We start from the raw sequence: 14,236 nt of genomic DNA on the forward strand, positions 1-14,236 counted from the left end.
CCACCCTGTCTTTCTACTGGAATTTTTTATTTAGATTGTTACAATTTTATTTGAATTTTCCTATTGTTGTTACTACCATATATTATCATTCCAATTTTTCATTCCAATTTTACTATACACGTGTACAATCTAATTATTTTTAATTTTGCTATCATGTGCAGAAGCCAATGAGATGAAATTAATAACACATTAAACACTCATGCTTTGGGAATCAGTAGTACCAATCTAAATTCATTGGACCTGCTTCGTGATAATACAAATATGAAGGATGTATAAAAACACGCACAAACCCATCTCTCTATAAAAAGAGATTGGAGAGAATTTCTTTTATCAGCCATGGAACTTCAGAGATTTTTTTTCACACAAACGCCCATCATGTTACAAAATGACCCATCGTAAAACTATAAAATGAGTACAACTCTAAGGATTTTTTTTTTTTTTTTTTTAATTTTAAATTTTTTAAGCTACGAAAATTTCAATCACCAATAGAGATTGGAGATTCAAAAGCGTGAATGGATCTTTTGGATAAACATTATCACCAAGGTTCATCTTTCTGTGTAAAATCTATATACTGCTAAGTTTTGTTAATGAAATTTTCTGGTTAATAATATGAATTTAGACTTAACTAAGCCTTTTAAACATGAATAAACTCATGATCAATAATATATTCATTCCTGTGCGGTAACATGGAGCTACATACTAGTACTATATAAATAGGGAAAAAATTGCCAAACAGACTATTTCTGGAAAAAAATTAAGCGCGTGGCACATGTTCAAAGTTATTTAGTAAGTTAGACTGTTTTTGAAAGTCGAGTTTGGCAAACTCGACTTTGGGCTAGAAAACAGACACTATAGTGGCGTTTTTTTAGTGGCTATAGCAGCGTTTATAGAAAACGCCACTAAAAAAAACGCCACTATTGTGTCTGTATTCCAGCCCAAAGTCGAGTTTGTCAAACTCGACTTTCAAAAACAGTCTAACTAACTAAATAAGTTTGAACACGTGCTGTCCGGCTAAAATTTTTCAGAATTTTCACTGTTTGGCAAATTTTGCCATATAAATAGCATAAACCTTTAAAGAGGTGCTGCCACGTCAGGAAAAAAGACCACTTAAAATGCTGACACGTTTACAATTTATTCTTTAAAAACCCGCACGGTGCACCGTTTTGGGAGAAAACCTAACCCGCTTATTAAAAAAAAAAAAAAAAAAAAAAAACATAAAAACCCAAAACAGACATACGCTGTAGAAAGAAAAGGGGAACCGAGAAAGAGAACGGTAGAGAAAGAACTTCGGTCTGTTTGGAGAGAGAAAAATCTGAGAAGAAAGTCAGGCTTTGCCACCATCAGACCACCGTGCCCTCCACCGGTATGGTCTCTGTTTTTTTTGTACCGAAGGTCAGCGTACTCCCTTCCTCTTCAAATAATGTTTTTGTAGTTTGAAAGATAGAAACTCCTCACCATTGCTTTTCCTATTCGAATTAGAATCTTAAATCTTCAATATTTCTATGTTTTTGAATTCAAAACCGGCAGTTCCCCTTAATTTTCTAGGGTTCTTCTTTTACCCCTTTTAAAATATATATATATATATATATTCTCTTTCTTTGGATGCTTTGGTTTCAAATTATCCCTCTATATTTTTTTTGGTGGTAACATTAGGGATTTTACCCTTGATTTACTGTGGTTAAAAGTCAAAATTCACCTTGGATTATTTAAAATCTGAATGTATTAGGAGAACAACTTAATATGCAATTTGTTTGATAAAATTACTGATCGGTCTTTTGTTTTACTCTAGAATTCTTAATCCACGTTGCCAATTAAATTGTGAAAGGTTGTTTCGTACGCATCTCAAAACTCTTTTTTTTTTTTTTGGTTGAATGGATTTTGATTTGATTCGTTTTTGTTTTTTGTTTTTGGGTTTTCTATCAAAAATGTTTGTTTCCTCAATTTTAGATATTAAGATTACAGAAATCACTAAATCATTGAGATTAAATAAGTGTAAGATTGAAATCATTGGGTATTTCCGTTTCTAACATTTATTTTCCTTCTTCAATCTTATTTTAGGCTTTTCCTGCCGGAACAGCACGCACCAGATAGAGTCCGTAAGGCATACAGAGATAAGCGTATACCTTAACCGGTAAAGTTTTTTTTTTTTTTTTTTTTTTTTCAAATTTGGGGATTGAATATGATTTAGGTTTGAATTTCTTGGTTGGATTGATTTATATTTAGGTATTTGGGCTACATTAGGTTCTGATTTGAATAAGATTAAAGAATAACCTTGCAAGTATTCTCTGTGCTGTCGCCCCTTTTAAGCTCTCTCTCTCTCTCTCAAATATATATATATATATCTCTCTCTATATATATATATATTTGAGAGAGAGAGGGAGGCAAAGATGGAGGAGTATGAGGAGCTTGACATGGTTAACATAGAAAACACCAACAACGCCAATGGAGCAGTAATGCGTTTTCCTTTTCTTTTATTCGATTCATTCATACCCCTTAACATCAAGCTTTTTGTTGTTTTAACTAATGCAATCTGATCAAAATTACCCAATCAAACAAAAAGACAGTATTTTGGAACACCCACTCCAAACCAAATTGGCGTATGTTTTCATAAAAATGATTTCAGAGAATAAAAATGGTTTATCTGTCTTATTTCACTAATGTTGGTATTGGCGTATTGGTACTGAGACAGTATTTTAGATTGGTCTATTATTGTTGTTAACCATCAAAATTTTGTTCATGTGGTTGTTTAGGTTTGTTGGTAGTAATAGTTGTAATACATGCATTTTTTTTTTGTTCACCCCCCATGAAACCAAGTGTTGTTTCTCTTACACATACATGCATTTTTTTTTTGTTATTCTAGAAGTCATAATACATGGAGATTGATAAGGAAGAAGATAAGTAAGGAATGTGATGCTATGTTATTGATTTAATCAAGGCAAGATGTATTTGTTGGCCTTCTTTTCTCAATGTCATTTTTTGTGGGATGTAAAAACATGACCGGCTAGGTTGCTTATGCCTCTAGACAATTAAAGAATTTTGAACAAAAATTACCCAACTCATGATTTGGAATTGGCTGCTGTAATTTTTACGTTGGATCTGAAGGTAAAGTATTGAGTGTTAATAATAGGCCTTTGGTTACAAAATTGTACACTTTCAGTTTACTTTTGGCTAATTGTGAAAATAAAAATGGTTAAAGCAGGAGGGGGTGGATGTGGATGACACAAAGAAACGGTTGAAGGAAATGGGGGAAGAAGCAGCTGCACTGCGTGAGATGCGAGCCAAGGTCGAATCCCATATGGTTCTGCAAGGTTTTTTCTTCTTTTGTTTTTTCCATCGATTTAATTTTTATTGAAATTGATTACAAATATAGAAAATGTTAAAGATTGAAGTAGTATTATTATATGGTTTGGAGCATATGCCTCAGATTGGTGTAATGGTTTCAATTTGAATATGGCTGGAAAGAATTTTAGGAAATAATCATGGGTTCTGAGGGTGATAGTCTTTTGGAGTCCCAAAATCCCTATAAAAAATTTAAGGACTATCAATTTTAATTATCTGAGATAATTCTTTATCCAAAATAATATATATATATATATATATATATATAGGACAACACCTTTAAGAGGTGTGCTATGGTGAGTGCCTTTCACCCAAGCGATATGTTTTTGCAATCGCATCTGCTAAACCCAGCAAAAGTGGCTTATGCATTGGGTATGAATTTTATGTTTGATACTCTTAGCCTAAGTTTAGTGTATTTGGTCATAAAGTTAGGGGATTTTTTTTTTTTTTTTTTTTGGTGTTAAATAAAAAAAAAAAAAAATTGTGGATGACTCACATTATGAGGATAAGCTAAGAGACTTGGCACCTCATTTTAGAGAAAAAAAATGGACCACTGTTTTAATGGTAAGTTACGCATCCCTCCACCTATAAGGCTATAACTTATAAGGGAAGAAAATGTCAATTGAGATTGAGGCATTGAGCTCATTGGCGTAAATGGATGGCTGTATCACTTTATATCAATGATGATGATGATTACATTCACACATATCTTGCATTCCATTCTTGAAAATTAATTGAGAATCTGTTTGGTAGTAAGAAAAAAAAAATGAAACAATTGTTTAAGGAATTGCAACCAGTTCTGAAGGCTCTTTTTTTTTTAGATTACATTTGTTAGCTTACTTTTCTAATCTATGAATTGTGGATTACTTCTGATATTTAAATACCATAAAATTTCAGCAAGTTGAGGTGACAAGTAGAGAATCTGATATGCAATCATATGAGAAAATTCAGTAATTCAAGGCTTTATGCGGTACTTAACTCAATTGAGATGATTTCTTTTCAATTTGCGAATGATGAAAGTTTATGATTTACCTAAGTTATATTGTAATATACCAAGTTATTTTAGACATTTTTCTTAATCCTCTCATACTTTTAAGGTCTATTTTGGAAGAGAATGATGGGTGGCAAAAGCTTATAAATTGAGAGCTCACACACTGAAGAAGCCACAATATCAGGTTATATGTCTTTAGAAAATGTTGATACTTGGTCTTACTATAGTTTGATAGTACTACAATTTGATGGTGGGCATGATGTTGTATGTTTATTTCAGACTTTTGGTTGTGCTATAAAGTAATATGTTCTCCTTTAATGCTTCTTTTAGGTACTATTTATCTATTTCATTATGTTATTTACCTCATTCAATGCCTTTTATGTTGTAACGTATCATAAAAAATATTCCAAAGTTATTACTTGAATACCAAAAGAAAATTACAATTGTATGGTTTTTAGTAATTTTTTTTAGCAAGTCAATGTCATTAAGTTTTGTGATAGGTTATTTGCAAGATTAGCAAACTTACAATACTATTATGTAATTCACAACTTAAATCACAAAAGGTATCCATTCACTATTAGAGAATAACTGCCGGAGGCACAATTGCAATTTGATTCTGCACACCAACTTGGAGTCTCATTGAGTGTCTCATTTAGAACCTACAGTTTATCATTATATAAGCATTACAAAAAATGTATACACGCGCACACTCAAAGAGATGTCATCATTGTCAAAAACATCAGAACAATTCTCCTTGCATCCTCTCAAAATAAAAGTAATACTTATTTAAGTTCTGAAGAATAAATCTATTGAAATGGTGTTAATGGTTACCCTGGATGGATTTTTTGGGAAAATTTCATTGATAATTGAAAAGTTGTTTCTAATGTATATATGTATAATACAATTGGTTAGGTAGATTAGGTAATAATCATTATGAGTTATCTAAAAATGACCATAATGATCATTATTGCTTAGAAGTTAATCAATGTCTAACATACATTTTAGTTGATTTAGGAATCATCAAGATCAATTATTGCTTAAATTCTATGAATTTTTTATGCTTTTAGATAGTGCCGTTTGTATGGATGCTTGACTTTTATACCAATCTTCAATGCCTACATTATAATGATTCTTAGTTATTTAAGTTGAGTACCTCTATTTATCCTAGCCAAGGACTGATGATTTATTATTTATGGAGAGCAACATATTGGTATTTTATTCAAAAATTGGCATGCATGATTTACATTAATTAAAAACAAGTGTTAGATTTAACAGATGACTTGGTCAATTAGGAATAATAACACCAAAGCTCTAGATGGAGTAAGAGTTGCTACTCACACTAGGTGAATATCGATTATAATTCAAATTATTCTTATGTTTGTGTGTTACATTGCTATCTCAACATTTTATAGCAGTAACATGCTTATAGCAGAGTTATTTTTGGGTTTGATTTACTTAAATGATATGTAACTATAAATCTCTCTTAGAAAAAGAAGGATTTCAAATGGGGTGTTATGCATGTGGCTGAATGAGCAAGGATACAAGGAGGAAAGCTTTTTTAGACAAACAGCTCAAACTCAACAACAAAAATAAGATGGAATCCAGAATCTCGCCTTTTGTTTATAGTACTTACGATATATATATTTTTCTTTAACATTCATTCTTATTTCATGAAGTCCTTATGTCTCTCATTCTCTTTAGTGAATGATGTGAATGTGATGTACTTTTGTTAAGATTGAATGCTGGTATTTTCTTTTGGAATGTTTGGAATTATTATGTTGGTCATTGAGGTGATTTTGATTGAATTCTCCCAATATCGTTTTCAAAGTATTTTTCAGATTCCACTTGCTTCTTCCCAACAATCCTACTTCTCCTTCTTCTTCTTCTTTTTTCCTTTTGAGTAGAACCAAGGTTGTTTGTATATTTGACGTTTTGACCCTATATTTTAAATATCTCATAAATCTACTATATGTTATTTCTAGAAAACCAAGCAATCTAATTTTATAAAGTGAATATATCCAATCTCATTCCATTAGATCACTACATAATCAATATTTAATTATTTTAAAGTTTAAACACTATTTTTTTTTTTTTTTTTTCTTAATCAATATATTAATAATATTATAATAATTGATAACTATACAAAAAAAAAAAAATCAATATTTAATTATTTTAAAGTTTAAACACTAATTTTTTTTTTTTTTTTTTTTTTTTTTTTTTTTTTTTTATCTTAATCAATATATTAATAATATTATAATAATTTATAAACATAAAAAAAAAAAAAAAAAAAAACAAAAAATAAATGTGATTCAACTATTTCTCAATAGATTTTCTTTCTACATGTAAGGTTTTGTTTGTTTTAATGAGTTGATGGTTATGTGTTGTATTTTGAAAATAGGTTAATGACAAGTGCTGTTGAAAAACAATTAAAATGAGGAATGAAAGACATTGCTCCAACTTCTTCACAATAGCCTCAATAAATTGTAAATGGTTTTTTTTAACAATATTTCTAATGTAGTGAATATTTATTCAATTTTTGATGTTATGATTTCAGAGTTGTTACATTGATCTATGATCTATGTGATCAAGAGCCTCATTAGTGAGGATGTTTCTTTCTCCCCTTTTGGTCATATTCTTGCCTCAGCTAAAGCCATCACAGATTCCATCAATCACAACCTAGCTAAACATGTTAGATATGTTAGAGGTTTCTTGGTGTGGAAGGAGAATGTTCCTTCACACCTTCAATCTGCACTTTCAACTGATTACGGCTAATTTTTCTTTAATGAAATTTCATGATATTCTTTCTAAAAAAAAAAAAAAAAAAAAAAAATTCTTTATAATATCTATCATAAATATTTGCACATACAATTTAAAATAGTTTATTATGTATCGAGTTATTATTAAAATTTACTTGATGTAAATTTTTAATACTTAGTTTAATGCTCAAAATGATGGTAATCCAAAAAAAGCATAATCAATTGATTACAAGAGGACAAACAAATGGATATGCAACATTACCCAAATGAATTTTAATGTATTTTATTATATTTTTATGTGAAGTTGATTGAATTTTGACCATGTAAAATGTTCCTGCGTATTGCGCGGGTTAAAAGCTAGTTATATATAATAGCAGAAGCCTTTAACCACGTGCTGACACGTTAGCAAAAATGCCCCCTTCAAAAACTGACACGTATAGGGTAATTCTTTTAAAAAATCATACGGTGCGTTTGAAAGACTCTTTTTCAGACGCCAACCCGCTCACCCAAAAATAAAAAAACAAAACACAGACCCTTATAAGAAAGACCAAGCCGCTTATCCACAAAAAAAAACAGAAAAAAAAGAAAGACAAACCCTAAAACCCAAACCGTATTTCCCGATCAAGATTCATACTCACTCTAATTTGCGATTCTTCGCTGCAACGCCATATACACACAAATCAGACTAGCGTGTTCCAACCCATCAAAAAGACGAACAAAAAAAAGCCTCTGCAATAGTGAAGTCTGAAAATCTTCGTTCGTCCTCTACAATAACAGACGATTTAGAATCTATCCCGTCTCTGCTCTTCAACAACAGATAATTCAGAAGGTAGGCATTTTCCCCCTTTTTTGGTTTTCTATTCAATTACCGTTTCTAGGGTTTTGAAATTTATTGATGATTTCTCTCAAACTGAAATCGATTTGATGCTGAAGAACATAGATTTATGTGTTGCCAAAAAAACAAAGTTCCTTCATTTCATTTTTGTTGTTTTGAATTTTTTGTTGAAATATTTTTCCCTTTTTATATTTTCGTTACCCACGTCTCTTCTCTACCATTGTTTTAAAGGTTTTTGCAGTATATATTTAAAGTTTTTCGTTTGTAGCTGCTCTGATTTTAAAAAATGGAACCCTGGAACATAGGGAATAATAAGGTATTGAACATTAAAATGCCTTTCTGTCTCCACTGATGCCAATCTGCTACTTTTTCCTAAATTTCCCTTCTTTTTTTTTTTTTTTTTTACAATTTCTTGAGTTCTGTTTGTTCAATTGTTGTATTGATTAAATTTTGTTTTTGTTCAACTCAACATTATCGCTTTTATTATTATTATGTTCCATTTTTTGTTTTAAGCCCTTTTGATGTCGTTTTTCCTTTGATGAATGTGTTGTTCATTCTGTTATGCATGTTCAATTTTTTTTTTTTTTTTTGGTAGGTTCTGTTATGTTTTCAGATTAAAAAGACTTTGGTTCTATGCCCTCTGGTTTGCAAATGTTGGGTTCTATTGCATATGACTAATTGCAGTAGCTAACAACATTCTTGATGCTTGAGTTTAAATTGGTGAATGGTCATTGCTTAATACTGCCAAGTTAAACAAATTTTGCACTTAAGTTTTTTCCTTATGGTCATCTTTTTCCTATATCTCACAAATGGCATATTTTCCTTTGAATTGATTGGCATTGTTAAAACAACGGCCTTGATAAAAGAAAATTAGTTTTTGTACATCATGCTGTGACTCACATACTATCAGCATCTTTTGGAACTTTAGGAAAATTGGGAACATGTTAGAAAATTTCCCTGCCTATTTCAGTTCTGCATTTTCATACTTTAACATTTACACTCATTTTTAGGTTTTGTATTTTTTAATCTTCACTTGATTAAGAGTGTACTGTTCAATCAAAATGAAGAATTTAAGTTTTGGGGCCATCAAAGCTGGTGGTCAACATTCTGTACTTATGGGTATATTTATGGAATTTATTAATTTGGATATAACAGCAAATGTTCTTTTGGTGTTACATTATATATATTCAATGAAATTCCCTTAAAATTTTCTATGTAATCTTCTCATTAGATTTTTTTCCCTCATCATGATAAAAAACTGAGCAGTTATACTATGGCTGTTTAAAATATAATTTTAATGGAGATGAATAATTTGGTTATAAATATGAAGATTAACCCGAAAACTGAACAGAAAACTAATTTTAATCAGAATATAATTTTGTTTAGGGTTGTTTGTTTTGGTAGTAGAGATTGAAACAGTGTCACTTCGCAATAAACTCTTCATCTTCTCCTACACAATAACTGGTTCTTTACATATACAATTTCTTTGTTATAGTCAACAAAAATATTTGAATTGCTGAATTTGTTATATTAAGTTGCTAGAGTTAGTGCATCAAATTAAATATATACTGTAATTTCTTAGTAAAATAATTTGTAAATGGCTGGCGTAGCAATTTAAAATGTGAATACTTGATGTGAGATTCAATTTGATGTATATTTTTGTTGTTAGTTTTATTATGTGCGTTTTATTTTTGGCCTTTTGGTTATGTAAAGGACTCGGTGTTGAGATTTGCCTTTCATATTGTCTGCTCTTTTATGGTCTTTTGTTTTGATTTTTTTATTAGAAAGAGAATTGAGACAAAATTTACTGCAAAATCAATATCGTGAATGATTTGCAGGATGCGAATAAAACTGAGGGTTCCATTTACATTTCTTTTCTTCAATTTTCTGTTCCAAAATTCTATAATCAAAATTTTTTTTTTATCCTCTTCCGAGTCTAAATAGCCTTCTGTACTAAAAAAAAGGCAGCTTCTAGTGTTTTTTTGCTTTTTGAATCTATAATTTTTTTTTTTGCTTTTTGAATCTATAATTTTTTTTATCTCTGTTTCTCCATTACTTTCTTTGGGGCTTGATTTAATTTTTATAGTAGAATTACTTCATGCTTCTTGAATCTCTTATGAAGAAATATATTGACTAATTGATGTTACTTGAAATTGATTTACTTATGTTAGATTTCTTCCTTTTAAATTTGTATGGTTTTTATTTAAGACTTACTTGAATTAGTGTAGGATATTTGTGGCTATCAACACATTAGGTGAGATTAGCCAAATAGGCAGTTTGCTTGGCTACAGGTTATTTTATTAGTATGTATGGGCGTTTCTTGGTTCAGGTCTGCTTGGGCATTGGTTGTACTGTCTGGTACGCGTTTGGAATATTACTATAAAACTGGTAGAAACATATGGTAGATTAGTGTTATGCGTTATTTCAGTCTTTCTTTTTTACATTTTTTCTCATAAACTACTCTTTAAAATACCATTTAGAGGAAAGAAAAACAGATTTTTTCTTCCATTAGAGACCGAGAGGGAAATTGAAGAAGTTTGATTTTTTTAATTTGATTATGATTGTCAATTTGTCACTGCCACAATTATTGTTTCTTTATGTCTTATTGTTATTACCTTTTGTATATCTTTTGATCCCATATTCGGTTAAAATTATAAGAAAAAATAATTGTGTTATCTATGTTCTTAAAATTTTTCTATTGTATTTTATCTCTCTCAAAGTGAAAGGTTCACACAATTGTTTGAAAGAATTTATTCTTCCTCAAAACATACTGCCAATAATGATGCAGAAAGAGACAATAGAGAATAAAGGATAAAAAAGGGTAAATATTTGGCAATAGTATTACTACTCAAACTGATGAACATGGACATCTTTCCAGTGTTTTTTTGCTTTTTGAATCTATATTTTTTTTAATCTCTGTTTCTCCATTACTTTCTTTGGGGCTTGATTTAATTTGGAAACCACTGTGATTTGGAGCTCAGATCAAGCACAAAATTCTTTCTTCAATATCTGTGCTTAATTTTGGTAGAATCTTACTTTAGCCACTTATAGTAAAGAATTAAGAAATCATTTTTGTAACTGAACATGCATTTGAATAGAAACTAAAGTGTTCATATATAATATCTCAGCAAAATCTCAAAATTAGCATTTTCTTTGTCCTTTAACATACAGCTAATAATTTGGTTTATAAACAATATGTTTTGTGTAGTTTTTTGGTTGGTATGTATGTCATGTGTTAAAAAAATGCATATATGTTTAGACTTCAATAGGATTTTTCTTTTTTCTTTTTTAGTTAGTATGGTTTATTAGGAGTTGTGAAATTGAATTAACCATCTATTGAATGGATAGTGTATAGAGAATATGTGTCTTAAATTAATGAGGTTGAGAAAATTTGTGTTCTAAGGTAGCTTAAACAAAACATAGTTTCTTATCAAACTTTGTGGCCTATATGCATTTATGATTTTTTTTTTTTTTAGTTTCTTATCAAGGTTCTAAGATACATTTACTTTGTGCAGTATATAAATGTTGGGGTTGAACGAAATCTACAAAGGTCGATATTCATTCCTCATGAAAGGGACATGATAGGCAAAAAATAAGAAGGGGAAAAAAATTTGGCCGATTGGAAGGTAGTAGGAACAAATCTCACATCATTCAAATTCTTCATTTCTCTGTCTCTCACTTTGTCTCAAAAGGAGGATATTTTATTCATCTACCTTAGCTGATGTTGAATCAACATCTTCAAGTGGACTTGGTCGGATCGTTTTAGATTTAGATATTTGAATTAGATTTGGTTTTAATTATGGTATTGGGTTTAAAATAAATTCTTTATTGGGTATTTGTATTAGATTTGGTTTTTTTTTTAAATAATTGGGTTAAATTAGTTTTTTGTTTCTGCCTACGGTGTTTGTAATTAGATTTGTAAATGAAGATATGTGTTGGGTGTTTAGTATGTGGTGAAAGTGTATTTACATATTATTAAAAAAAAAATTATTTCTAACAAATGTAAATAAAAAGGTTCCCGCACATAGTGCGGGTTAAAAGCTAGTATATTATAAAAGTTAGATCCCTCAAAATGGTGACACGTGTCTCATTTTCAATGCAAAAATCAATTACACATCTCAAACGCCACATAGTAGACAACTATTGGTATATGTCACTTCTTAAACATCACATGGAAAACAACTATTGACACGTGTCAATCATTTTGCTATGTGTTACCAATAAAAAAAAGTTAGATCCTTGAAATTGGTGGATATACAAAATGATGACATGTCTCATTCTTAATGCAGAGAACAATTACACATCCCAAATACCATGTGGTTATGTCGGTGAACTATAATTGAAACAACATTATTTTATATATAAGTCCATTCATAACATCACTTTTTCATACTACATGAAATTATTGTTTATAAGCTGTAAAAGGTCAATTGAGCATGGACAACGTCGACGTCGACGTTGATCGATTGTTTGAGTGCTTCAAGTGCGGCATCTCTCCTCCCCGTAAGCTCTCTCTCTCTCTCTCTCTCTCTCTCTCTCTCTCTCGCGTCCAAGAAAACATAACAAATTTTCACATTTATCGTTTTCCTACACTTTCTCGCCAACCAAACAGTGCGTTAAGTTAGTTTTATTTGTTGTTTTCATTCGCTCTGTTCACTAGCAATGCTAGATTAGGGGTTTGATCTATCTCTGTCTCACAAAATTGAGTGTTTATCATTGATTTTAATTAGCAGAGATAAAGTTCCTTATGTTGGATTTCTCTATGTTGGTGTCAATTGGGCATTATATATGGGTGTGTGCTCGCACAAGTGTATGTATTTATGTATGTACATATGGCATTTATATTAGTATGTTGTGATTAGCCTTATATGCTGACTTGAAGTGGTTGATATGTATTGGTAATTTGATGTATATAAGTTGGGAATGAAAGTCGGTTGTAGTTACCAGAAGAACTCTAATTTTATGTCCAGTCCTTGCACCTTTTGGAATTTTCACCGCTGTGTTGTCTTAATGCATGCTGCTGTTCGAACTTCACAATTTTGTCTAAAATTCAATATCCTTATGGTCCATTCGGATTGAGGGAGAGGAAGTGGGAGTGGAGGGAAGCAGAGTAGAGTTGGCCAGAAATTAGCATATTTTCGGCCAACTTTACTCTACTCCCCTCCACTCCCTCTCAGTCCAAATGAGCCCTCAAGGATTTTAGTTTCTGCGATTTTATGACAATTATTTCCTTGGGTGACTCGTTCTCATGATTGTGAGAAATTTTTTGGTACTTCTGTTTCAGAATCTGCTTTTAGAGAAAGAAAAAGAAGAAAGAACAAATTGAAGCAAGGGAGTTCAACCCAAGAGGTCTCTACATCTCCTGGCATTCCATCTTCGGGATCAGCTGGACAAAGACCAAAAAAAGCAAAAGATGTACAGCTCTCCATTGAGAAAGTATGTACTATGCATTGCTTTCATTTCATGCTTTAATGGTGAATGCTGAAAGTGTAGTCCTTTTGTACTGGTTTGTTGAAAACTAATGCTTTGATGTTTGTTCTACTGCTTGGATCACTAAATTATATATTTATTTGTTTATTGCTTCAGTTTGATACAGCAACAATTAAAGCCAACAAAAATAATCCTGGGAAGCAGTTCTCTCCTATTGTATTCTATGGGTCTCCAAATGGTGTGCCCCCAAAGAGACCATCCAGTTTGTTGCAATTATTACATCAAATACGTGTTGATCTGAGTGAACAAAATAAATTGAGCTCGAGGTATTTGTGCTATCCCATTCTTCCCTTCAATTGGTGCCTTTCTTATTCTATAATTTTTAGTTTCTTACCCTATGACTTTACCCTGGTCCTTTGTTTTTAAGGAAGGAGATATGGGCTACATTTACTAGGCAGGTGAAGCAATGAAGTTTGCCAAAGGGCACATACATGTTAGGGTTTTTAGTTATCAAGATCACTTTTCTGGACAACGAAGGGTCCTTGTCTCAACATATAAGGAGTTCTGGCAAAGGTTGTCTTTACTATGTTCGTTTCCCCCCATAATTATTTGCACCTGGTAACTATTTGAGGTTCTTTCCTTTTCATAGTGTTTCTACTACTGTTTTGCTCAATTTCAGGTACAAAAATATGGATTCCAAATTCCGTCATCATTATGAAGTGATTCAGGAGGTAACAACCCTATGAGAAATAGTGTGAGACTTTACTTATCAAAAAAAAAAAAAGTGTGAGAATTTGTGAGTAAATTTTCTGTCATGTCCAAAAGTTTGTAACTATTCTTCTTCCAGGGTTTACCATGCCACCTTTACTTTGATTTAGAATTCAG

At 31.1% G+C, this 14,236-nt stretch overlaps 1 pseudogene; it reads left to right on the forward strand.

Moving 5' to 3' along the window:
* Window positions 1-1,187: 1,187 nt before the first annotated feature.
* LOC126726427 (uncharacterized) overlaps window positions 1,188-14,236 on the forward strand; it is a 116,855-nt pseudogene continuing 103,806 nt past the window's right edge.

The sequence above is a fragment of the Quercus robur genome, chromosome 5 (genome assembly GCF_932294415.1).
Source record: "Quercus robur chromosome 5, dhQueRobu3.1, whole genome shotgun sequence".
Classification (NCBI taxonomy): domain Eukaryota; kingdom Viridiplantae; phylum Streptophyta; class Magnoliopsida; order Fagales; family Fagaceae; genus Quercus; species Quercus robur.